A 24,538-nucleotide genomic window follows, 5' to 3' on the forward strand; every position below is an offset into this window, starting at 1 on the left:
TAATTTTCCTAAGTGTATTTTTCCTTAGTAATTTTGACTAAACTTGCTTAATTCTTGCAACTGGATCTAATTTCTTCATCTAAGAGATATTAAGTATTGCAATTATCTTTCACACCAAATCATCTATGGAACATTTTTCATATTTCTTCTGGAGTCAATTTATCAACCTACTGAAGGCCTCTGTTTCATGAATTCCTAACCATTAAAAAATCCTACATATCTCTATGTACATGCAAATACAAGACATGTTTTTAGGCTTTGGAAATGTTACTGAAATTTAGCTTTGAATAAGGGACAGAAGGGAGGTATAAGGGATTGTGGTAAGTAATTTTAGGAAATATAAAACTGTTAAGAATCATGAACTCAGAGGCCTGTAGGGCTTAAAACTTACTGATAGCAGTATCACAAGTGATTTGTTGATATAGCCAATTCATACAGAGCACATATGGTGAGCTTACTGGGCAGAGGGTCACTAGGCTGTCTAAGGAGGGGTGAATCATTCTAGATTGGGAAAAATGGAGCAAGTTAATGTTTCTATGCCAGTCAGTACTGGCATGAGAGATTGAGTGGTCACTCTACTTACAGCTTGAGCAAGACAGGGAGACAGAGAAGGAAGGAAGGGAGGGAAGAAGGAAGGGAAGGAGGGAGGGAGGAAGGAAGGTTCTGATAATCTTGATAATGACTTCACTTTCATTGCATATCACTGATTTACTAGACTAATGCTTCCTTTAATTTCTTAAGACTGAGCATATTAAGAATGGGGCAGGTTATCTGGAAAACCATGGGATGATGAAGAAAAAGGAATAGGTCTCTGGTCTTAGACCAGAGATGTCTGCTTTATATCACATTGTTTCTTGTAATAAATAATCTGTCTTTATTTGGATTGATTCAGGAAAGTCTTAGCTTCAACTCAGGCCTATCTATCTATTCAGTTATTACCTTTAAGATCAGATCAAAATTCATTGTGATCATTCAGCATTTTTTTTAATTCTATGGACAGTTAAGTTAATTTTAAATGTAGGTACCTGTTAAAACATATTCAAACTTCATTAAGGTAGTCTATATCACTTGGTTACCACTTCAATTTTGTGAATGGCATATAAAAATAAGAGGAGCTATAGGAAGACCTGCAGAATCTATACTTTAGGCAGGCTCTTCCCACAGACCTAAATCACAAATATCTTAGCTATAAAGCACTGCAGCTATTCCCATAAAAAAGGCAGCCCACCCCACTCTCCCAGCTATCTATCATTCGCTGGGATGCATTTTGCTATTGACACATGTCTAGCTTGGAACGATTCCTGGGTTAAAGGAGTGATTATAGAGGGCCAACTGTCTTAATAGAGACAGGTAAGGGAATAAAGGAAGCTGTTATTTGCTTAACTGAATTATTCTTTTTCATTATAAAGACTTTATAAAATTAAATAGTAGGAGCTCTATGCTACTTTACACTGAGCAGATCTCTTATCTTCAATTTTCATTGATTAATATGATTCATCACTAGGAGAAATTAAGATTAAGAAAATTCGTGAGCAATATTTATAATTTAAGCAGAGAAAGTTAATATATCCTGAAAGATATGAATTGCCTGAATGTGTACGTAAGGTTAATCCTGCCGTTAAATTACACATAAACTTATGGAGGGCAATGTCTAACATAATTAAAGTAAGTGAAGAGAAAAAGACAAGGGCATTCTACCAGTTATTAGTTCTTATTATACAGCTTTGTGATAAAAACTGCTGTACAAACTCACATTCACACACACAGATGCATGCAATCAATACCTGTACTATTTCTAGAAAACCAAATTTGTATATTAGAATGTAATGCAGTTCACACATACATGTGTTTTCCTCCTATAATCTATTAGCATCCAGAATCCTTGCTCACAAAAACAGTGATGTCCATGATTCGGTAACTGGTCAGGTGAACACTCTTTTCCTCTGCTAGACCTCTTTCACATATTCACCCCAATCCACCTCAACCCTACCTATACAGTGTCTATAAACTATATCCCCCCCACACACCTTTTTCCTTCTAATGTGCCATCTGTAGCCCCTCTTTTTTTCTTTTCTTTTTTTTTTTTTGAAGGTAGGAAAACAAGGCAACTGGGTTAGTTAAGTGACTTGCCCAAGGTCACACAGCTAGGAAGTGTGTCAAATGTCTGAGGCCGGATTTGAACTCAGGTCCTCCTAACTCCAGAGCCAGTGCTCTATTCACTGCACCACCTACCTGTCCCAACCCCTCTGTTTTTTTTAAATATGTATTTCTTTTTTGTTTTGACATTGCCTTCTTTCCTTTCTTCCTTCCTTCCTCCTTCCCTCCCTCCCTCCCATATCTCCCTCACTTGCCCAAGCTAGAAGTGCAGTGGTACTCATGGATCTGATACCAAAACTTAAGCTTTAACTTGCCCTGTTTTTCCAACATGGACTGGTTTGCCCTTTCTTAGATAGCCTGGTGGCCCTTTGCTCAGCAAGTTCACCACTAGACAGTGAGGATATCCAGTCTGCTTTAGTATGACTGAAGCTCAGAACTCTCAAGCTCAATTGACTAATCAGACTTAGCTCCACCCAGGTAACAGAGATCAAAGGCATGTACTACCACCCTCAGCTACCACATTTATTTATAAAATATGTCCATTCTCTCTCCCTTCTATCCAGAGACTCATCTCCTGTAATAAAAAATTGAAAAGAAAGTCCAGCAAAAACCCAAACACCAATGATTTCTGATAGTTACATATAACATAACATACCAATAGTCCTATATCTCTACAAAGAATAGAGGAGTCCATTTTCTCAACTCTTTTTGGAGACAAGCTTGGTTATTATAATCATAAGAATTAAAGTTTCCTTTTTAGTTTTTTCCATTTACATTGTAGTCATTGTACACATTGCTTTTTCAATTTTGCCTACACTGCTCTACATCAGTTCATATGTCTTCCTATGCTTCTCTGAATTCTTCACATTTCTTACTGTGCAGTAATATCCCATTATTTGTATGTACCACAATCTGTTGAGTCATTCTTTGACCTACAGGCATCCATGTAATTTCCAATTCTTTGCTAACACAAAATGTGCTCCTACATGTATTCATTGGTGTACGTGCATTCATTGGTGTATGTGCGAACTTTCTTTTTGTCTTTGACCTCTTGTCAAAGACTTTCAAGCTATGACACCTCTGGGTCAAGGTTATGGACATTTTCATCACTTTTCCTTTAAGTAAAATTCCATATTGCTTTCACCAGCTCACAGCTCCACAACAGTGTATTTGTGTGACATTGATTCTGCAGCTCCTCCAAAAGTCACTATTTGCAAACATTTGAATCTTTTGTTATCTTTGACAACGTGCTGGTTGTGAGGTGAAACCTCAGAGTTCTTTTGCTTTGTATATAACTTAAGTATTAGAGGTTTAGAGCAATGTTTCATACTGTTAATAGTTTACAATTATTTTAAGAATTATTTGTTCACATCCTTTGACCGCACTTATCCACTGGGAAATAGGCCTTGGTTTCATGTATTTGTATTAATTCATATATGTATGTATATAGATATTAGACCCTCACCAGAGATATTTGATGCAAAAATTCCTGTTCCCTCCACCACCAGTCTTCCTTTACCTTAGCTGCATTCATGGGGGAAGGGGGGGGGGGAGAGGTGTTAAGAGGAGCTTTTCAATTTCCTGTAAGCTCTCTATTGTTAACAATTCCTACTCCATCCACTCCCAACTTTGGTCTCATTATCTCACACTTTTTCCATCTTCTAGCACTCATGGAAATGTGGCTCCATATGGAAGAAACCATATCCTCACTCTATTACTGGGTGATATTTTTTTTCTCATGTCTTTGGCACATATGGCCAGAAAGAGAATACATACACCTTTTACTGTCGCTTCCAGACAATTCTATTGCCATCATTACTTAGCAAACTTCTCCTCCCTTGAGGTTTCTTGATTCAAATACTTACTGTGTTATCTGTTGGCCTCTAAGAGTTCATTATTTAGCCCACAGGCTCCCTCTCTTCTTCACCCCAATGACTGCATTCATATTCAGGTAGTACGATATATACATTAAAGTCCCCTCAAACATGCTAGTCTCCAAATTCATCAATGACCTACATATCTTCACTCTGACTCAGTCAATCATAGGGGTGGCGACATTTTAGTAGTGATGAACAGCATGCTATGAATCAACAACTTTGCTGGGGGCTTGGAGCACCTCTAAGTAAACTACAAAGTATATGTAAAATAAATGCAAGCTAATTTCAAGCATGGGGAAGCATTAGTAACTATGGGGATGAGAAAAAGCTCCATGTACAAGGCTACACTCGAGGTGAGATTGCAAAGAAGGGATCTGAAGAGCTGAGGCTGAAGAGGGATTGCATTTCTGGCATATGGAGCAGCCTGTGCAAAGGCATGTCAATAGGAGCCAATGTTGTGTTTGAGGAACAGTGAAAGGGAGTGATGTGTAATTCGTCTAGAAATGTAGAATGAAGCTAGGCTACAAAGGGCCTAAATGTCGGGAGAGACTGTATTTTATTCTAAAGACGTCAGGAAGTCTCTGGAACAGGGAAGTGGCACAGGCAGACTTGTGCTTTAGGAATATCACTCTGGCAGGTGTGTGGAGGATGGATTAAAGAAGAACCTCCACAAGAGAGTGTCAGGATGACCTGGAGATCGAATCTCGGGCTCAGACACTTAGCACCCACCCAGAAACACCTGGCCATGTAACCTTGAGCAAGTTACTTAACCCCAATTGCTTAGGGGCGGCCAGGTGGCTCAGCGAGTAAGAGCACCAGCTCCAGTGTCGGGATGACCTGGATCAAATCTGGGCTCAGATACTCAGCACTACACCCAGAAACACCTGGCCGTGTAACCTTGAGCAAGTTACTTAACCCCGATTGCTTTAAAAAAAAAAAAGAGAGAGAGAGAGAGTCCAACTAGGAGGCTTTTGGTAATGATCCAGGTGAAGGTAGATAAGGGCCTGGACTAAGGCTACGCACCTTAGAGCAGAAAGGGAAAGATGAAAGAGATATTCCAGAGCTAAAAGCAAAAAGTGTTGGCAATTGGTAGATATATATGGGTGAGGTAAGAGAGAATGAAAGATGAGTCATAAATTTAGGACCAAGTTGACTGGAAAAATAGTGGTGTCACTGAAAAAAATAGAGAAGTTAAGAAGAGCAGTAGTGTGTTTTTGAGAAAAAATAATGAGTTCTGTTTTGGACATGGTGAGTTTGAGATGCCTATAGGACATCCAGTGGGAAATATCCAATAGGCAGTTGATGATATGAGACTGGAACTCAGGAGAGACACTAAATAGGGCAGGATACATAGCAGTCATCCGCATAAAAATAACTGAATATTTAGGGAAGATGAGATCACTAAGAGAATAAAGAGAAAGCAGAAGATGATTCAGGACAGGGCCTTGGGGTATAACTCCAGCTGTAGGGCGGGACATGGACAACATGTCCAAAAACCTGGACTGAGGAGTGGCCAGATGTGTAGGATGAAAACAATAGAGAACAGCGTCATGAAAAAACCCAGTAGAATGACCGCATCCAGGAAGACAGGGTTGTCAAGTACTGCATCCCCTATGTCAAATAATGTAGAGAGGTTAAAAAAAAAGACTACAAAAAGGCCACTGGATATGGCAAGTAAGAGACTGCCTTTGGAGACTGCAGTTTCAGTTGAGTGATGAGATCAGAAGAGGGGAGAGGAATTGGAGGCAACTAATATAGACAGGGTTTTCTAGGAGTTTGGCTATGAAAAAGATAAGAGCAAATGCAGACATTTACAGTTGATAAAATCCAAGAAAATATGCAGTAAAAGAAACCACAGACGTAGTTATTTACACAAAAATAAGCCTCCAACTAACTCCATTTTCTATCAGATGCTCTGCTAGGTTTCAATCCATGGAATATCTAGCCTCACCTGAAATCTCATCATCACACAGACTGACTCAGTTTTTGATACTCAACAACTTCTCAACTCTATCACTTGTCTCTCCTCTCTCTTTTTTTTTTGCCTTTTTTTTTGGAGGGCAATTGGGATTAAGTGACTTACCCAAACTCACACAGCTAGTGTGTTAAGTGTCTGAGGTCACATTTGAACTCAGGTCCTCCTGACTCCAGGGCTGGTGCTCTATTCACTGTGCCACCTAGCCGCCCTTTGTCTGTCCTCTTTGATTAGAGGGCTGGAGGGTGAAGCAGATTTCCTTTCTTGCAGAGGACCAGTGACATCAGGCGGGTTATGTCTTGACTTGAAGGTGAACTAGATTTAAGTGAGGCATAGCTGTGCAAACACATCAGCCTCACTTTCTCCTCCAGTCATTGGAGTCCAGTGGCAAAACATAGGTCAAGAGGATTGGCAGTTGTACCAAAGGTAAAGTAGTAAACTCCTCCCAAAGACTTCCTTTCTAAAGGGCTTAGACTGTTTTAGTTAACTATCCATTTTCCATGAACACTGAAGCTTGGTTTCAACTCCATGGCACATGGTGCCCCAGAGCTAGACACTCCCAGTAGCACTCCCCTCCCCCCCTTTTGTGTGTTGTCTTCCCTCCTTAAACTGTAAACTCTTTGAGGGTAGAGACTTTCTTTTTCTTACTTGTATTGTTACTTAGGGCAGTGCCTGGTACATAGCAGGCACTTAATATTTACTGAACTTAAAATCTATCAAGTATATGTGACAAGGAAGATGAAATCAAGGTCCTAACAGCAAAGAAGAAAATCTGACCTTGCGTATTGAAGGTATTCAGGCAGAGCCTAGATATGCCCACTTGTATGGTGTGATGTGGAGGAGATTCCTCTTCAGGCTGAATTGAGCTAGATGGCTTTTTATTTCCCCTTCAGCTTGGATTCCACGATCCTTCCAGTCACCTGAGTTCATTCTTGATTCTTCCCTGTCCTACTCGGTTCTCTTCTCTCTCCATATGCAGTCATTCCAAGCCTAGCCACTACTACTAACAACATCTCACATATGTTCTTTTATCTCCAGCCACACCATCAGTGCTCTAGTTTCAGTACTCATTACCTTTTGTTTGGAATATTGTTGTAGCTGGTCTCCCTGATTCCAGCTACCAAAGTAATCTAATTTACAAGTCTAACTATGTCACTCTTCTGCTAACAAATTTTCACTGGCTTCCTATTGATTCTAAGATAAAATATAAATTTCTCAGATTGACATTTAAAACCCACTACAATTTGACTCCTGTCTATTGTTTCAAACATTTCATAAAATTCTCCTTCACACAATGCTTTAGCCCAAGATGACATCCTAGCTGTTCTCCAAATTAGGCATCTCCTTTATCTTCCAACTTCATGCCTTGGCATAAGATGATGGTCCTCTCGTGCCTGGAATGCATTCCCTGAACTCTGTCTTTTAGAATCCATGGCTTCCTTTCAAGACTTAGATGCCAACTCCTTTGTAGAACCTTTCATGATCCTCCCAAGTTTTTAGGGATTGTCTCATTCCTCAAATTATCCTCTATTTACTCATCTGGGCACACTGCGAATCTCCTGAATAAAATTTTAGATTTCATTTTTGTGTCGGAATTCCTAAAACCCACCACCAAAGTGCATTTGCTCAATAGCAGGTACTTAATAAATGTTTGATTTCTACTGAAATAGTTTTATTTCAACTAAAGATCAACAATCAAAGTTAATCTCATTAGAACAAAGATCAGCTCTACTACTTGCTGACTGTAAAGGCAAAGCTGCTGGAGAGAGTTTTCTGCTTTGTTGTCTCTTGAAAAGTACACTGGATTTGGAGTTAGGGGACCTGGGGACAAATACTGCCTTTGCCTCCTACTTGGGAGTCAGCGGTGGTGCAGCGAGTAGAGTGCTGGGTCTGTAGTAAGGAAGATCTCAGTTCAAATCTGGCCTCAGACACTCACTAGCTGTGTGAACCCAGGCAAATCACTTAACCTTTTATTTATTTTTTTTTTTACCTCAGTCTCCTCAACTATAAAATGGGAATAATAGTAACTCTCACCTTGAAGGGTGTTGTGAGGATCAAATTTGTAACAGTACTTAGCAAAGTGCCTGGCACATACAAGTCACTACAGAAATGCTCGTTCCCTTCCCTTTGGCAAGTCAGTTAACCTTTCTGAGCCTGTTTCCTCACCTCCAAAGTTAGGAGGCTGGACTAGATCATTAAGGTCCCCTTCAATTCTGAATCTGTCTCGCATTCTAGAATACTTACCACTACTTTCCTCCTGTATTAAAATTATTTATATTTTATTTCTTTTAAGAGCCTGAAAACTTTTTGAGGAGTATGAATTTGATTTTGCTAATCTCTATTTCCAAATGAATTTACTGTACCCCATAAACACTCAGCAAATTTTCAAATGAAATGAATTAAATTTTTTCCCTTTGCCCTATTTTGCTTGTTGAAATCCTATGTTTTAGGGTTCAGTTAAAATGCCCCCCTCCCTTCTTCCACGAAATCTTTCCTGATGCCCCCAACCAAAAATGGCTCTTCTTTCTATTAAATCTCAAAACATCTTACTCAAAAACCCTTTTATTTACTTTTATTCTCTTTTGTATTATATGTAATTGGGTTATTAACTCCCCTACTGCTTCAGCAGAGGCCATATCTTATTTTTTAAATGTGTGCTACATGAGTTAATGACACTTTTCCTTAGCTTTTTTCTTTTATTCATGTAACTAGTCAAAACACATAGAAGATATTTATAAATATTACTTCTCTATAGCCTTTACTAATTACACTATATTAAATAGTATAGCATATATGATACATAGAATTACATAAGATGTAACTATTCCCCAAACATCTCTGCTGTTCATGAACACATTAGACCTCTTCCCAAACTTTAGGGACTATTTATTTTCCTTTGCTTTAGTTTTTACACATTAAGGAAAATTGATTTATATTGATATTTTTACTTTTGTAACACCTGTTTCCCCCTTTATTCCTTTCCATCCTCTTCTCAGAGAGATACCTGAATCAACCAAGATTCTTTTTTTAAAGAGGAAGAGGGGGCAAAAACAATAGTAAAACTGATAACATATTAACAATACATAACATATACAATGTTCCACACCCGTGCCCAAATCCACCTCTACAAAGGCACTAAGGTATCTTTTCATATCTCTTCTTTGGTATAATGTTTGTTTTTTGTGATTGTGTAACACTCACTTGTAATTGTTTGATGGTGGTTGTTCTTTCCATTTACATTGTTGTAGTCATTATGTATATTGTTTCACTCTATATAATAAGTTCACATTTATAATAAGTATCTTTTCCCATTTCATTGTCATCATATTCATTGTTTCTTACAGGATAAAAATATTTATTCCATTATATTTATGTACCACAATTTTCGATATTCCCCAATCACTGGGCATCTACTTTGTTTCCAATATTTTGCTACTACATAAAGTTCTGCTATAAATCTTTTGGTGTCTGTGGGATTTTCTTATCAATGACATCTCTGGGATCCATTACTACACCTAGTAATAGAATCACTGAATCAAAGGGTATGAACATTTCAGCCACTTGGTTTGCACAATTCCAAATTGCTTTTTTGCATGACTATGAATACTTACTACAAGGTTTTCATTTTATTTTCTTGGGGGGAAGGCATGAAAAAATAAATGCTTTTTATTTTAAAATTTTAATTTAACTTAAAAATTGGTTGTATTGATTTATAGCTTAATTTATTACTAATTTATAGCTTCAACCAACTAGTGTCTTTCTTTCCATAATCCCTCTAACACTGACTATCTGTATCTTTTGTTATCCAAGTAAATTTCCTAAATGATGTGATGGTGTATGTGTGTGTATGTATGTGTGTGTGTGTGTGTGTATGTGTAACTTATGGTTTGTTTTGATGAGTGTTTTACTGATTATTATTCTTTTGGAGCAGAGGGGTAAATTTAAAATCCAAAAAAATTCTGGTTGTAGCTGATTCAGATTACAATGTAATTGGGAAATATTTAACAAAATAAAATTATAATGCAACATGGATAATGTAGTTTTCTAAGTCAACATACTGTCTGATTTGAGTTTGACACCACTGTTTTGGAGCATTCTTTCATGTGACTGTTAATAGTTTACTATTGTTTTAAGAAGTCTTTGTTGTCAGAAATATACCTATACGTGTTGCTTTTTGAAATGAAAATTATAAAAGAAAAATGGATGAATCACACAGTGAAAGTTATCTTAGCTTTGAGGGAAAATTCCTCTTTTAGGAACAAGATAATTCTTTCTGATAAGAAAGATCAGTGGTGTAATATGTTTCCCTTGTCTCACTCTTTTCCTTCTTTGGTTTTAAAAATTAGCATTTAATATTTATAAGATTATAAAAATTGCAGACACAGTCAACTGTTTTGAAACAAATTTTACCTTCCTTACTTTTTGTTTTCTCGTGGAATCTCAAATCTGATACTCCATAATCCCATTACCCAACCAGATGTTTTGCCCCTTAGTGAAGACAGGAAGGCCTAGGAAAAACAGCATCTAATGATAGCAAGTGGATTGAATATCTTTTTATCTTATGATTACCTAAGTTTTAACTACAACAGGCTATATATAACATATGAGCGAAAAATAATATTGACTGATGTTTGAAGGAAAGGTGAGGTAAGGTAATTCTTATTACAGATTATAAGTGTAAGCAAGGTGGGATTTTTCTTGATATTTCTTGGAGTTCAGTTTTCCAGGATCCATGGCCATAAAAATCTCTTGTCTTCATGTATTTTGCCTTAACAATCATGGATGCCTTACTCCTTTGAATTCTGGCCCAGTTCACAGCTGCAACACATCCTGTGGTGAGTCACAAAGAGCCAGTTGGGTGCTGGCTGGGTCACATAGGCTTTCTCACCTTTTGGCTCTGAGCCAAACAGGTTACTGACACGTAGGCTTTGGTGCCTTCTGGCTCTGAGCCGATTAGTTGAAAATGTATATATATATATTCTGGGAGATTGATATTATCTTGGGGTTCACTCATGGGAAGAATGGTTTGACTGAGATCTTTTTTGAATTCCCCAACAAGACTTTGGGAACTGCTGTTAAGGCCCACCCTCCTCCCCTGCTTTGTGAACCCAGATGCTGGTGTTCCCTCCATCTGGTGATGTATGTAGATAGTTCTGTTACTCTGTTAAGACAGTTTGAGCCCTGTCTATTGGATTACTAATTGATTTTCTCCACTTTCAGGATGATGACCTTTCCCCTGAACTAGTGGATGTTAGTCTTTCTTGGATACTCACTTCTTTACCTTTGCCTTCTACTTGAATATCTTTCTGCACTGTTTAATTAAAGGAAGATTACTAACCCCTTTGAAGCTGTCTTTCCCTTATAAAAGATCAAGAAACTGTGCTAGCAGCTTTACGGTGTGTTACCACAATTGGAGATCTAAGAAAGCCAAAGGGATTCTCTACCTGTGCTTTTGGCCCATGGATGTCTGCCTATAAATATGGTATTTCTATCTAAAATCTGGTTCCCTGTGAGAAAGACCAGAAAGCCTTCTAATTCCACATTGTCATCAGTGGAATTCTAAAGGGAGTTTCCTATGTCTTTATGCATACAAGTTTTGCTATTTCATTGGTTTTAATATCAATTAAATAAACCTCAATGCAAGAATGTGCTTTAACTAAATATAATCAAATTTCATAACACCAGATGTTCTAGCTGTATTCAAGAAACAAATTGATACAAGTCTGATAATCAAATAGTGCTTTAATAATACAATTTTCTTCTTAAAAGAGAATAATTTTACTCTTTCAAAGTTTCTGTTTTATAAGGTTGAGGTTACCTGCATATTCTAGTACCACCTTTCAAAAGATATCAACAGAACAACTTTTCTTAGCAATCAGAGATCAAGTATGAGCCATAGCAACTGAACTATATGCCTAATGAGTTAAAATCTATGGCAAAATATGTTGACCTGAAGACGATTCATCAAAAGGATCAGTCGTGAGGTGCCAAGGGGGTGGAGAAGAGACATGAAGAATAGATGAAGAAAGAAGACAAAAGAGTTTTGCAAAGTTACTAAAGCTTGGATAGTATCCAATGTTAATTGTATTGAATTAATAAGTAAAACTTAATGCCTTTTTCTAAGCTGCCTAAGCAATTTCCTACATAGCCCAGCAGGTTTTGGTTCTATCAAACTATCCAAACATTCAAATATAAAGGTTCTATTTTACTCCATGAAATATAAAAAGGGGGCAAGAAACATGACAATTGTTGTTTATTATAGTGTGTGTCAAAAGCAGTCCTGCTATTTTCATTAATAAAAAGATCTTTTAGAAAAGTAGTTTTGTCTGGCAAAATTCTTAATTGTCATCACGGGACTATGACATATGTTGAACACAACTGACTAGAATTTCTATTACCGGAAGAGGATGAAAATTTAAGTTAGGAGAAGAGTTCTATCACAAGATATTAAGAATTTTTATATGAATAATAGACATCATTTGTGCACTCTAGCCTCTTTTTCATCTCTTTCGAACATCAAAAACGATTAGATCATAAATGGGCTAATGACTCAGAAAATAGTATTTTTTTTTTACCACAGTTATTCATTTCCTAGTAATTGTTCAAAAAACAAAAGATGAATTTCCTAGGTTTTTTTTAATTTTTAGAATAAAAGGGTTATCTTAAATTCATAAAAAATATCTAAAAGTTTGTGTACTGAGTCTATTTTTCCTTAATGGTATGATCACAAAACCTATAAATAATTTCACTTTTTCCTTTTGAATGTTAAAGTGCTGTTAAGTGGGGAAAATAAATAAAAGTTAATCTTTTATTAAGTGTTTTCCATTATCAAAAATATTTTCATGCCCAAACTGAAAAAAAAAAGTTTAAAAATCCATCTAATCTTAGTGAATCCAAATTTTAAAGCTAGAAGGCTCCTTGAGAGATTATCTAGCCTACTTGAGGTTTCTTGACTCTTAGTCCTTTGGTCTTTCTACATTATATTACTTTCACTAAAAGATAAGTAAGTAACCTAAGATGGCCGAAAATGGTCTCATTTCATGTTGAACTCTAAAAATTGCACATATATAATAATAAAAATTTAAATTTAAATATGAAATTTATCTTTATAACTAAAAAGGGAGTTGAGTATGTTAATGAGGGAAAATAAAGACACTGGTAGTAGCATAACTAAAGGGAAACTAAGAGAACAAACAGGAGATCCAAGTTTCAATACCATTCCATATAACTACTAGCAGAATAATGACTATCAAGACATAACATCTTGGAGCCTCAGTTTCTCCACTTGACTCCCTTCTCCTTGAACAAGATGCTCCATCTTTCAACTCCATGTATTTTCATTGGTGGTTCTTCATGCCCACCATGCTTTCATTTCTTGTCTCCACCTCATAGATTCTTTCAAGTATCAGCTGAAATTCTACTTTCTGCAAGAAGTCTTTGCTGATGCCCCCTTAATGCTAATGTCTCACCTACTGGGGACTACCTCCTATTTGTCCTGTATGTATTTTGCTTGTACATAGCTGCTTGTGCACTGTCTCTTCCATCAGGAGAGAGACTTCTATGTAAGGACTGTGAATCCCCAGTACTTAGACAGTATCTGGCACATAGGAAGTGCTTCATAAATATTTGTTTAATGATCTGTAAAATGGGGATAACTGTTGTATTACCAAACTCAGAGGGTTTTGATAAGGAAACCTTAGAGTGTTATATAAATCTGGCTCCAAGATACTCTTTAAGTCTTGTTTCATGCTACTCAATTTCATGCTCTTTAAATTACAGCCAAACCATATTATCAGTTGTTCCTGGGTTTCATCCTTCCTCTCTACAATTATTCAGACTTTTCCCTAACCCTGAAATATACCTCGCAGTGAAATATTTCTCTTCCTTCAAGGTAATCTCATCACATTTTATGCTGTTTCTATACTTGTCAGAATACATGTCACATCTCACCCCACTCCTACTTTTAAGCTCCTTGAGGGCAAGAATTGAAAAGACCATTTTGAATGACAATTCACTGGGGACAGTGTCTAGTAGGGAATGTATGTAGGGTTTTAATACAGGTTCTTTAGAAAGGCACATTGGAACCTGATTGGATCAGATTTCAGATCCTAGTCTAAGGACTTTGTATTCTATCCTTGAGATGATAGGAAGCCACTGAAGATTTTTGAACAAGGAAATGGAACAATCAAACTTTAGGAAAATTATTCTGGCAATTGTAGAGCAGAAATGTCAAGCATGGAGCAGGTAGCCTTAACCAGTTTAAACATAATTGGGAAATACTTAACAAAATATTGTTTAAAAAATAAACATAGATATCATTTCATTTTAAAAACTAAGTCAATATGTGGCCTGCTTGGATTCTTATGTACATTTCAATGTCTCCTGTTTTCTCTTTGAGTCTGACACCACTGATGTAGAGTATAGATGAGAAAAATAAGGAGGTTACTACAATATTACAGGAAAGAAGTAATGCAGTCTTAACAAGGGCAGTGAACAGGTAAGCAGACAGAATGGGACAAATATTAGAGTTGTAGAAGCAGACCTGACAAAACTTGAACACAACTGAATATGGGGTTGAGAGAGAGGTAAGAGTCAAGGATATAAATGTAAACTCAGGTGAATAAAACATGTCATCACCAAACCAATCACCTATTTAGTGAAAACCTTATTGATGCCATTTTTAAAACATCCTAGACATCTTCTGATATCTCCATTCCCCAAAATTCCTTTATAACAAAAGATGTTTTTCATCTGCACAACCTGACAACCACATGTCCCAGCATATGGGACATTCTGCTCTCATAGTGCCCTACATCTTTCTACTAAGAGGAGGAAAGTACTTCATCATCTTTTTTCTGGGACAAAAATTATTTAATTAGTATCACATTCCATAATTAGTATCACAGTAAGTCAGAAGTCAATGCACACGTATAAATGTAAAGTACTATCACGTTCTCCGGGTCAGACAACTGAAACCAATGTGGTCAGCTTAAGGACACAAAATTAGTTACTTGACTTTTCCAAAGGTAAGAAATTAGTTCTTTTTTATAAAATTCCCAAGTGTCAACAATATGTAACAAAAACAATCTTTCTGTTAAATAGGAGAATTATATACATCAGTAGTGTCAAATTCAAATAGAGATAGATATCTTTAGGTCACAGATTGGCTTAGAAAACCACAATTTATCATTATCTGTGTTTCATACTATTTTTATTTATTTTGTAACACATTTCCCAATTATATCTGAATCTGGTTCCAGCCAGCTTGTGGGCAAGTTTGACATCTCTGGTGTACTTGATCTATTCCCTTGAGTTCAGTGGAATTCTTATTGTTCCAGGACGCAGAGAATGAAATTCCATTACATATTCCAAAATTATCACTGGATAGTATTATTCCATTGTGACAGCCTGACTGAAGTAATCATTTTCTTTCTAAAAGTATATTTTAAATTTAAGTATAACAATGTAATTTAAGCAAAAATCTTAGAAGTTTACATTGTTGGTTTATAACTATCAGTCGCAATAATCATTTTATCCCCATAATTATTTTATATAACCAACAAAAGTTGTTTTGCATGGAAATGGCAATTCTGCCTAAACTACAGTGGTATGGACATGCTGCAATGATATCAATGAACTGCAATGTGGTGTGTTTATCATGAGATAATCACACCCCTAGAGGATTAGAAGCACTCAGCTGAACCTTGTGCCTCATAACACACTTGGGGTGTCATTATCTCATGATAACCATACTCCCTCTGTCAAGCCTTATTGCTTAATTAGGGGTTACGAAGGTGATAACAAGACTAAAAGAAATCGGATGAAGAGCACCTAAGATGAATGATACCTTAATCAACTTAAACCTTGTTGCAGAAAGAAACATAGTCAACACATGCATGCAAGAGTTATGCCTTTTTTTAGAGGAATGAGTTAATAATTGATAAAGAGAAATCAAGATCCACATGTCTTTGACTTTCATTTGCCAGGTGTCATAATTTCTTGTAATCAATAATTTAAATTGTATTTTCATGCAGTGTGTAAAATGCTCAAGAAATTAATGGCAACAAGAAATTTAACTTTGACCTTGGATACCTAGCTCATACATGACAGTGATTCATCATAATCCAAATGTGGGATTTACGTATTAAGTCTGCAACAGATCTAATAGACCTATGCTATGCAAGACTTTTAACAAACTAACCAGAATCCAAAGATGAAACACCTGATTGTTCACTTCCTTTTTTAAAAAAATTAGAACTGAAAACTGGCAAATGTTAAATAAAAAGTGAAACACTGTATAGTTGGCAAAAACCATGGCCAAATACCTAATTTCAGTTCTTTTGTTCTATTTTATAAACAACTGCCATATTTGTAGATAGAATACAGCTTCAGTTATGGTACACTTGGAACTGCTTTCCAATTCACTGTGAAACATCAATTATCGTTATCAAATAACAGTATCTCATCTCAGTCCATTATCAAGATGGAGTCTTATTTTAGCTGGACTGCATCCCTATCTGTATATCAAGGCTGGCCGCAGTGGCAGAGAGTGAGTGAAAGGCTGTGAAATAATCAATAATAATCATCAAATTGTGGTCGAAAGGTTGTGAGGATGGAAGTTTTTGATGAAACCTCAACCTTTTTTTGTGCACAGATGATAAGGCTTAACCTTTGCAATACCTGATAACTATGACTCAGTTAGAGGCAGCCCTACATACAACTTTAAAGTGGTTCTGAATGCCCAAAGACAGCCTGAAATACTATGGTTTAAGTGGAATACAAACCTCATGCCATCAAACACCATCAGGTGGGAGGACTCAAAACCATCGTGAGCCTGGTTTATAGTAAACTTGCAACTCTACTCACAGAATTCAAAACCTGACTTGCTGTAGGTGTTAAATCTATACAAGTAAAGGTCAGACCCAAAAGAACAATGTTTGCATAACAATGGGTAAAGTGTATCCTGCTATTTTTCCCAGAGGTTATTGAACTGCAGCCTAAGCCTGTGTCTCTGGGAGTTGAACAAAGCCTGCTCTAAATCCCTCCACTCACCCTTCCCCACTAATAAACTGACCCAAGTCAACCTGAAATTTGGAAAAGTGTCGTTATTAAGAAAAACTCAAAGCTACTTTCGGAAGATTTCTTGTACCATCATGTCTTCCTGACATGACATGTCATATGGACATAAGGTGAAAGCAAGCTGGCTGCAGCACTGCTAAAACCAGCTTAGAGGATTTTCACTTGAGTTCTATTTTTCAGGTGGACGATGGAAACAAAGGAAGTCACTGGAAAAAGGCCACACTATACACCCAAAGGATAACACAGTTTTCCCTAAAAGTGATTGGCTTGTTTTTTTTTTTAATATCTGGTATTATTATTATAAAATTTTGTCCCTCAAACTCAACAAAAACCCCTTAACTCTTTTTTTTAAAGGGTAGATTTAAGTCAGAATTCACTAATTACTACAAATAAAATGTGCTTTTGTTGTCTTCATAAAAGTGTTTTCATAAACTTGTTGATAAAAAAAACATATTAAAAACAATATCCTTTCTCTACCTTGTTATCTTAAGTGGTCAAAAATACCATGGAATACATGCAGAGTTAGGTTTTTACATTTACCAGTAGTAAGTTACCGTTTGTTTTAATAGCAAGCAGACTGAAATTATACCCCTGAACCATAGCACTGTTTCCATGGCTTTATGAAACTAGACATTTGCTAACAAATGGAAAGGTATTTTAATACAGATGCCCCAAATCTGGGTTGATTAAATAAAATTTAAGCTTTAAAGACAATTAGAAAATTGTAAGGGTCTTCTGACTATTAAAAATATTTTTTAAAATCCACATAGGAAAATCTGAACAAATAATAATGATCGTATGTGAAATCTATATGCAATTTCTGCCTTGACACAATCTTTTATATAAAAATGATCTAACAGTACTAACAAGAACAGAACAAAACACCTTTTTGGAGATGTATTAACTTTTTGAAGTCTACTGATTACGTCTTAGAGAACAGTAGTAAAGTAGCATGAAATATTCAAGGAACTATTAAAAATTATGAGCATTTTAATACTTGTTTACTTGTATGATAAATGTATATTCTTGAGGGTCTTTCATTGCCTCTTAAGTCTGTGAAATGCTACATACTAACTACGAAATCAACAAGCAAGTTACAAAGGTTTTGAGTGCATTATATAGAGACTGGGAAAATGAAAGAAAATATATTCTTCTAAAATTTAGAACAATCCAATATTAATAAGAATACTGAACCCCAGAGATATAAAACTAAAAGCTACAGAGGGAGGCAAACCCATTTTTCATTATTTACATCTTCTAAAGAAAAAAAAATTCACCAAGGTAACTAAAAACATGAAAGGGAATGTTTTACATGATTTTATCAGTACAAGACTAATATACTTTGGAAGAGATGTAAAATCAAAATACATTCAGAATGCATTGGTTATACTAGATTCAAAATACAAAGCTGGTCAAATATGCTTAGCAATTTTGCAATAGAGAATCACTGTGGTAGATTCAAAATTGAGTTTTGAAAATTCATGCCACTATTACAGAAAAAAAAAAAAACTAATAATGTTTATAGGGAAAATACCTTTAACTGGATCAATGTTTTTAAAAAGTATTACAATAACAGTATAAAATTTCAGACGCAAGGCTACTAGGAAGATCTTTTTTTTACTCTAGGAAAATAAAATTTTATTGTGTGGTGTTGAATCTTGCTATGCAGGTATCTACTAAAACAGCACACGACACACTCTTAAAATTGCTACAACACTTTACCCCACATACAATAAATGTTCTCCAGAAACGTTGCCGTTGTTCTGAGGCTACATCAGTTGGCTCCCAGAGCTGAGTAGCAATAAGATAGTATGTTTTATTATGAGTGTCATGGAGACGGTGTGAAAATCCAAAAGCCACAGGCAGTAAGCGGCAATGGGTCAATACTGCTCACAGAGACATTGTGTAGATAATCAACAAGGAGGCCCTGGGTTCTCCATGCACTGCAAACAGCTGAAGGGCAAATCAATACAGCCAGGGGAAGGACACTGCCCTGCTCTACTCCCCACAATACACTATTACCACTTTAGGAAAAACACTCTAAAAATGAAATGACATCAAACTTTCAGTGCTACTAACAATCAGCTACATAATGTAATCAAGTTCATCCTTCAATTAAAGATCTTCAAATAGCCTTTGAAAAAAAAAATCAGACGCCAAAATGATCTTAAAGTCTTTCTAAAATTTAAGGGGGAAAAATTGGTAAGAAAAATTGTTTTACTCAAAATTACAAAAATATGGACCATAACATAATTACTTTAATGTAAAATGGGCAAGAAAGTTTCTTATTCATCTGGTGACATACTGTTGATAACCATAAAAATTAAGTTTATAAATGCAATAATTACAAGTAGGCATTTAACTAAAGGAAGTTTTCCTTGTTTTAACTCTGAGATATAATATTGTTAATAATTGACTGATTAGATCCATTCTGACCATCAGAAAAAAAATGAACAGTAAATAATATTGTACTAAATTAACAGAACTGTAAATTATATTTGTATTTCTATAATCACTATATTTCCAGAAAAGAAAGATAACACTAATGTATAATACTGGTTCTGAGGGCAACATTTTATAGGTAGTATTTGTATCTGACACCTTGTTAAATATATGACGCTAATATTTCAAGTTTTTCAGTAAAAATTTATGGGTAGGAAAATGCTGATTTATTATTTCTTGAGAAAAAGGTGATTCATCACATCCATCATTCTGTTAATCATAAGATGTTATTTCTAAGCTACTATGTAAACTCATCTTCCTTGAAATAAGAAGAAAACTGCTGGATGGAAAATTAGTTAATAGGAAAATTAAAATATTTCTGTTTATTCAAAGTCAAGGCTTCTTCATGTTTCTAACAGGGTGAAACTGTGTATACATGGAGGCAGGTCTGGCCTGTATATCCCACTAACAAAATCTTATAGAAAGGAACGCAGTATGTCCCTATTGTTTACTATATCAAAAGAGAATGCAGCAGAAGACTGCTCTTGTGAAAATGTAAAATTACATCTAAGTGAATTCAAGGAAGGAAATGTTACCTAGAATATTCAGTATAGTCATAGGGTAGCATTTTCTAGCATTTAAATCAATAACAAGTATTTCAATGTGATTAGGAAATTTTCACTATATCCTTTAATGCCTCAATAAAATGCTAACATGAAGTACTACAGAAAATAAGACAATAATTGGTCTGGTGATGTCCATAAAAAAAAAAAACTATAAAGGATCTGGATTCATAAGCAAATGAGTAATTGTGGTACTGTTAGGAGACTGTATGACTGGGAGTCAGTGTGTTTACAATACATTTTTTTTTCTTTAGCTTAATTACAGTATTCACACTGAGTGGTAGAACTTGAAGCTAGATTTATCTGTGGCAGTAACTGAACACAACCCTCCCATTCTGAACTACACATTTATGAACTGGTAGGTGATGCAAAATGGTTTAAAGCAATTTTCCATTTTTTTTTTGCAAAGTTATATTGCATTATCTTGTTACTATGGCAACCAAATTGTTACATTGTTGCTAGTCTTAGGGGGAAAAAAACCTTCATAAAAGAAATACTAGCTTTTGTAATGGTTTTAAATTCTCTGAATAGAATACTCCCCCCTCCAAACAGCTCATAATGAAAAATAATTTAAATGGTTACAGTGAACAGTTTGAATATATGAATATATGCCAGTATCAACGAAAACAGTTCAGGCTGAAATGTTAATGATGGGAAATCTGAAGAAGGAAAGAGCAACATCCTATTCTCAAAGCAGACTGCTTACCCAAGGGACTTCTTATTGTCCCTTCATATCCAACTATGTGACAGTATAGAATCTGTGCTGACCAACTGAATTCTGGTTTCTACCTCTTTGTCAGGTGTGGCTAAAATCAGCTTGTTCAGATTTTTTCCTTGTTAAGAGACATGATGTCTAAGCCCTTTGCAGATTGTTCTCCTATTGGCTAAAGAATCTACTTAGAATCTTTATGCTGTGAGAAAGAAGGGCCCAGATTAAAGTTGCTTGCTCATTTAGGAAACCAAGCATATTTAAAAATCACATCACTATGAATTGGAGTGTTTTTTTTTTTGTTTATATGAGGGAAAAAAGGATAAGAATATGTTTGTTAGAATACATGCTAGCACATTTTAAATCCCTAAATTCTAATACTATTTAGAGGTGGTGCTATTTGGTGGGATTTTTAAAAGTCTCATGATCAATCCCAGTGATTTAAAATCAATCCCATAGCCAGACAAAGCCAGTTATAAACAGCTCTCCGTTTGCTTTATTGAGAAGGTGAAAGATCAGACAGCTCTTGCTTCAATGAGATATCTCTTCTATGCAAAAATTATTCATTTCAACAATGTCATTAGAATTCCCTTCCATTTTCTTAGTGGATACTCACAGTAGGAGGGAGGACTTCGTAGAATATGTTAAGTAGACCAAATTGTCTACTGAAAAATAAGTACAAAATGGCTAAAAAAATTGTAGTCATCAATATCAATATTTCTTTCTAATTTAAAGAGAAAGCTATTATAGCCATGAAGTACATCAAATTTCATCTTTGACTGAAAACAATATCATTTTTAATCCTAACACTAGGGTCAACTATAATATCCAAATCAAGTATTTCTTTCTTTAGAATATTCAAAATATTATTCTCATCAACTTTAAAATAATCTTCTAGGGGCTCACTTTGAGAAGTGTTCTGTGATTTGATCAAATGAGACTCTGGGAAGCTGTTGTTGAGAGCCCCCTGGCTTTGAAAAACCCAGATGTTGATGGTAACTGTGATTTGGTATTGAATGTAATGGCTGGCGGGGCGGCCAGGTAGCACAGCAAGTAAGAGCACCTGCTCCAGTGTTGAGAAGACCTGGAGATCGAATCCCAGGCTCAGACACTTAGCACCCACCCAGAAACACCTGGCCATGTAACCTTGAGCAAGTAACTTAACCCCAATTGCTTAGGGGCGGCCAGGTGGCTCAGCGAGTAAGAGCACCGGCTCCAGTGTTGGGATGACCTGGATCAAATACGGGCTCAGATACTCAGCACCACACCCAGAAATAACTGGCTGTGTAACCTTGAGCAAGTTACTTAACCCTGATTGCTTTAAAAAAAAAAAAAGAATGTAATGGCTGGATAGTTTGGAAACCTGTCTGCTTGATCTGTTTCTCTGTCTTGATAATTCTGTCTGTATACTCTGAAGTTTGGGGTGCTGACCTTTTTCCCCTGAACTAGGTAAACAATATATGTTTGACTGATTAAAGTAAGCTTGTTAACCCAAAATAATAATAATAATAATAATCTTCTGTTCCATTTGTGTGAAATCTGATGCTCCTTATGTGCTGCTAACAAGGTGCTGAACAGCTTTAGGGGCAGCTAGGTGGGTTTGTGCTAGGAAGGATTTCTGGACTTGGAGTCAGGAAAAGTTGAGTTTTAATTCTGCTTTGAATACTTCCTAGTTGTATGACTCCAGGGAAGTCATTTAATCTTCTTCAGACTCAGTTTCCTTATCTATAAAACAGGGATAATAAGAGTAATACCTACATGACAGGGTTGTTGTGAGGATCAAATTTATATATATATATATATGTATATATATACATACATACATACACATATACATTATATATAAAGGGTTTTGCAAACCTTAAAGCATTATATAAATGTTAACTGTTATTATTAAACAAAGCATAGCCAAGTTGGAAGTGCACACTCACAGTATGCATGTACCCCAGTAGGCTCTTCTCAATCCCAGAAACAATTTTGGAGCTTCTGGAGACTTGAGGATGCTGCTTGGGAATATTATCATAAATGCTATGTATTGTTGGGGGCTCCATTGTGATTGACAGTAAACATGAAAGGTACATTCTATGGTGTCCTTGTGGATCAGATCCCAGGCAAGAGAAAGGGAAAGAAAAGTCTGAGAATTTTATAATTGACCAACTTTCTGAATTGGGAGAACCCAGACTTCAGAACAGATCTCTTCAACCTTCAATAGGGCCAGAGGTTCATCTAGTCTACCTTGATCTCTATGATGATCTTGATATCTATGATGATTATGGAGGCTCTGGCACTAATCGTGGTCAAAAGGGTGGGGGTTGTTGACTCCTTGGAAACCTCTGTTTCCAAGTAGACAAGTGGGCAATGGCCCATGGCAAACACCCTAGTTGCTGTCTGATGTGGAGACAGCACCATTGTTGGCCACTGTAAAATATATTCTTGGATATGATCTGATTATGGAGATGCTGACAAAAATGATTAAGTACTCTGATTAGAGTTTTAAAAGTAATGTTTTCCTATAAATGTAGAGTATGTTTATCTCCTGGAATTTTCATGAGATTCATTACTGGCCCAAGGATAACAATGAAAATGATAATAATATAATAACATTTATATAGTGCTTACTATGTGCCAGGCACTGTGCTAAGTGCTTTACAATTACTATCTCATCTGATCTTCACAACAACCCTGGGAGGTAAGTGCTGTTATCATCCTCATTTTACAGATGAGGAAACTGAGGCAAACAGGGGTTAAGTGATTTGCCCAGAGTCACACAGCTTGTAGGTGTCTGAGGTCAGATTTGAACTTGGGTCTCCCTAACTCTAAGCCTCACACTTGTCCAGTAGAGCCACCCAGCATCCCTAAAATCCAGAGCAGATAAAAACACTCTATTTCAAACACACTTGGTCATAAAAACAAAATAAACAACTGGTTCCCTTTCAAAAACAGTCTTTGTACAGTAGCTCACTATATGAACACTCTACTGCAATAACCAAATTTCCATTCAGAAAGGAGTTTTAGAGAGGGGACCTGAGAGAAAAGTCCCTGATTACTCACCAAAACTAGAAGTGATAGTTAACGAGAAAGATGACTCTACATTGTGCCATATAAGTGACACCATAAGGTTGTTTTGAGGATCAGATGAGATCTTATAAAGCATTTTGTAAATCTTCAAGTGCTGCTACATGAATATTAGCTACACAATTCTAGACTGAATTCAGGGCTCTTCCCTCTATTTCTAGAGCCCTAAATGGATGGCCTTGGAGGAGATAAAAGTGAGCTATGTGAGAAACAAGAAGTGAGCATTTACCTGTTGTGGTCCATCAGCTAATCACAGTGACTTCTGAATTTATATAAAATGCACACCTAGGCCCTTGAAACATATTTACATATGGGACCACAAGTATCATCAAACCAAATTAGAAAGTCTTAAAAGCAGAAAGAGCCCCGGAGGGCACCTAGTCCAACTCAATAAAGGAGGTATAATCCTTGTTCGACAGTAATGATAGTTAACATTTTTGCAGAAGCTTGAAGTTTCTGAAGAGTCTCACATATGCTACTGAACTTGTGAAATTAACAACATAAAGGAAAAAGGACAAATAGCTATAATTCCAATTTACAGATGGAGAAACTGGGAGGCCATTATCATCTCGCCTCTCTATGAAACATTTTCAGTTTATCAGTCATTCAATGCCTACCTCTGTTATTATCTTCATCTGACACATGGGGACAGTGAGTTTCA

The 24,538-nt window shown here is 36.1% G+C and overlaps 1 protein-coding gene across 4 annotated transcripts in view; it reads right to left on the reverse strand.

The window, feature by feature from the left end:
• The window catches only part of LOC138173247 (WD repeat-containing protein 7), a 494,247-nt gene that overhangs the window by 37,753 nt on the left and 431,956 nt on the right, over window positions 1-24,538 (reverse strand). The gene's annotated exons all lie outside the window — the stretch shown is intronic.

Source organism: Petaurus breviceps, unplaced genomic scaffold, assembly GCF_028583685.1.
Source record: "Petaurus breviceps papuanus isolate PSGF00001 unplaced genomic scaffold, PetGlider_PUasm1.0 129, whole genome shotgun sequence".
NCBI classification, from domain to species: domain Eukaryota; kingdom Metazoa; phylum Chordata; class Mammalia; order Diprotodontia; family Petauridae; genus Petaurus; species Petaurus breviceps.